The sequence below is a fragment of the Muntiacus reevesi genome, chromosome 13 (assembly GCF_963930625.1).
Source record: "Muntiacus reevesi chromosome 13, mMunRee1.1, whole genome shotgun sequence".
Taxonomy (NCBI): Eukaryota; Metazoa; Chordata; class Mammalia; order Artiodactyla; family Cervidae; genus Muntiacus; species Muntiacus reevesi.
Window position 1 is genome coordinate 11,163,929 of NC_089261.1, and position 3,956 is coordinate 11,167,884.

Genomic DNA, 3,956 nt, shown 5'->3' on the forward strand with positions numbered 1-3,956 from the left:
ATAGCACTTATTATTATGTCCCCTTGAGCAGAAATCATGGGTCCATGGTGAGACCCAACTGCAAATCCCTTTTGTCTTTTTTGATCAGGAAAGAAGCTACTCCTGTAAATAGATTAGGACACATATATCAAAAGCGAACAAAATCCTAATCAAAAGGTGTTTCAGCTATTTATTTTTCCTTGAAGCAGACTTGCAGCCTCTCTCTCCCCAGAGGTCTTTGTCTTGCCTTCCTTAAGCTCAGTGGTGCTACTCTATTAAACTTGCCTTTTACTGTGAGAATGAACTTTTACAGTGCTAACTCTCATTTCTGAAGAAGCTTCCTCACAATGTTCCCCTGCCTAACCTGACTAGGAAGCAATCATTTTCTACTACAACTTTGACCCTAAAGTACTATCTTCCTGTGAATAGTCAAAGGAGACCAGCTCAAGTTTGGAGAACTATTTAGAGTAGTGGTTCTTATCCTTTTCATTCTCAGAACCTCTTTACACTCTTAAAAATCATTGAAGATCTCAAAAATCTTTAGTTTATATTGACTTAGATATTGATATTTACTGTATTAAAATTAAAACTGAAAAAATTTTAATTCTTATTTTAAATACTTAAAATAAACCTATTAAATGTTAACATAATATAGTTAATAAAAGATATAGATTCCCAAGTTTATTTTTTTAAGCTTTTTATTTTGCATTGGGGTATAGCCAATTAACAAACAACGTTGTGATAGTTTCAGGTGAAGAGCAAAGGGACTTAGCCATTCATATATGTGTATCCATTCTCATCCAAACTTCCCTCCCATCAAGGCAATTCCCAAATTTAAAAAATGAGCAACAGGAATGGCATTATTTTTCATTTTTATAAAATCTCTTTAATGTTTGACTAACAGTAGAAAATGGATTTTTATATCTGCCTCTCCATTCAATGTAGTGATGTTTATTTCAGTTGAAATATATGAAGAATTGTTCTTGGTTACTAAGCCTTGCATTTTTATCATTTTTATGTTCCTTTATAATATATTTGCATCACTGTTGCTTTTGGTACCTGGATATTCTGGTGAACTTAGGTAAGACCCATCTTAACCTGCCATGGATGGATTGTCACATTAAAGTGCTGCCACATCCCTAAGAGCAAAGCATGAAATAGTCTTTCTTAGGAATCCTGATATTTCCAAATGTGATAACACTCATTAAATTTCCTCAAGTTATTTATTTTTATTAGCCTCCTGATCTGCAAAAACTGGAAAGTGTAGAAGACAAAACATTGCAGAAAATTTGTTTTTGAAAAGTCAAGTGTGGAAGAAATATGAGGAACTGGCAAAACATGTGATAAAGCAGTTCTACACTTGGTATTTTCATTCAGCAATTATAAGTGCGTATGCTTTTTTTTAAAGTTTTATATTTTATTTATGAACTAGTAGTGGGAACATAAAATTCTCAAAAATTCTTAAAATGTTACCCAAAAGCTTTTTATATTTTTTGGAGATGAATTGACTCAACATTTTGCAAAATGTGGTATGTGTACCTCTAGGGATTCTCAATTTGATTTTTAAGGGAAAAACATTTAGTGGCTGACGCTCAGCAGCATCAGTCTCTAGCAGGTGCGATGCCCAGCCTGGTGTAGGAGGGAGCTTTCTCTGCTACCTGTCACTGTGCCCCAGCTCACCTTGCTGGGACCTCCTACCCAGCCTGCCTCATTGCTAGGTTCTTATCTTGGCAGCCCCCTCACATTGTTTCCCTTCACCCTCCCAGGGTCCTCTCTGGGGCCTCAACCCCACCTCACACTCCCTTTCTCCCTTTTCCCTCAGCTTGTTATTAAAAAGATTTCATAAATGTACAGCACTTAAAATGGCACCTGGCACATGGTAGGCACAGTGTGGGTGCTTGATAGATAAATAAATGCATAAAATAACTGAGCACAGAGAATTCCGTGGTAGTCCAGTGGTTAGGACTCCATGCTTCCACTGCAGGGAGTGTTGGTTCAGACCCCTATTTGGGGAACTAAAATCCTGCATGTTGTGTGGTGAGGCGAAAAAAAAAGTCTGTATGCTTTTACATATATATATATATTTACTTACATGGCTGTGCCAAGTCTTTGTGTCATGAGGGATCTTTTAGTAGTGGCATGTGGAATCCAGCTCCCAGACTAGGGATTGAACCCTGTTTCCCTGCTCTGGGAGTGAGGAGTTTTAGCCACTGGACCACCAGGGAAGTCCCTGTATGCTTTTTATTATCACTATGTGATGGTGATTCTAAACAATGTCAGTGGCAACACACTCTCACCTCCCTCCTTGGCATCCCACTGATAGTATTTGACAAAATTGATCAAGGAACACTTCATGACTTTGGCCCTTAAAGGACATAGGGGAAAGATGGGCAAAGATGAAAGGCAAGTAGAGAGAACTGCTTCTCCAAAGACACAGGAGGCAGGAAGTTGTGTTGGAGAAGAACCAACGAGGGAGAATGAAGTTGTAAAGGTAAAGACAGGCTGGCATTGGCTTGCAGAAGAAGGAAAGATGCCATTTACTGACAGCCTACTATGGGAGGCCAAAGGGTTAGCTTACATTATCTTGCTTAAATTTTACAATCACCTTTCCTGATGGGTATTATCATCTCCAATTTATAGATGTGGAAACAGGTTCTGAGAGGATCAGGGTCTTGCCCTGCAACTAGTAAAGGGCAGAGTTGGTATGTGAGCAGAGTTCAGATTGCTTATAAAACCTGTGGTCTTTCCACCTATGTAGCCTTGATGCTAACCCCAAGACAACAGAGGGCTATTGGTGATTTTAAAATTGTGAAGTGACCTGAATAAAGCTGTAGCTCCGGAAGACCCACCTGGCGCTGGTGTTAAGGACGAGCTCGTGGTGGGAGCTGGGAACCAGCAAGAACAGTTAAGATGCAGCTGGAAGAGTCTACATGAAAGGGATGAAAGAAATAGGGAAATACAGAAAAGAAGTCAGAGAGGTTATAAAGAAAGAACTGGAGGGGGGCTTCCCTGGTGGGTAAGTGGTAAAGAATCCACCTGCCAGTGCAGGAGACACGGGTTCGATCCCTGGTGAGGAAAGACCCCCCATGCTGCAGAGCGACTAAGCCCACGTGCCACTACTATTGAGCCTGGGCCCTAGAGCCCATGCTCCGTAACAAGAGAAGCCACCACAATGAGAAGCCTGCGCGCTGCAGCTAGAGAGTAACCCACGGTTGCCGCAACTAGAGAAAAGCCCACACAGCAGCAGAAACCCAGCACAGCCAAAAATAAATAAAGCCTAAAAAATAATAACAAAAAAGAACTGCTAGGATTTTGAGACTGATTGGAGATTAGGGAGTGCGAGTGTGGAAAAAGGAGGGTGCAGAAATGCCTCTGAGGTTACTGACTGGGCCAACAGAATGATGGTGCTACTGCTAGAAACAAGAAAGCCAGAAAAAAGAGAATTCCACAGTCAGGCCCTGGGATTTGGCTGTGGCTGAGGACGTCTGGCCTGTACAGGGAAATAAGACAAGCATGTAATCAGCATAAAGACAGCAGTTGTAAGTGAGTTGTGGAGATGTTGGTCAGGAATTGTATCAGTGGGCTTGAAAATGAAGAGATTCCTCAACTGAAAGAAACCTTCTTAAAGAAAGCTACACTGGGTGCAAGAGAAGGGCTAGAGTACTTGACAGGAGGAAAAAGCTTGTTCCCAGTGGTTGGAAAAGAATTAGTCAAGGTCAGGCGACAGGAAACAGCTGATCATGGCTCCATGCCTGTGGGAATGGAAGCGCCTCTCATTTACTGGACCACTATGGCCACAGGTGGAGAGACCCTCTTCCCCATCTTCCCCAATTCCCGTCTGGAAGCAAAGAGCACTGGACTTCTCTTCTCGACTGCCCACTCCACCCATCCAGCCCCAATCTAGTAAAGGAAAGGATTAGGGAGAGAAGCAGGCCTCCTGATGGGTTTAGAAAATAATTGCACAGGAGAAAGCCGTA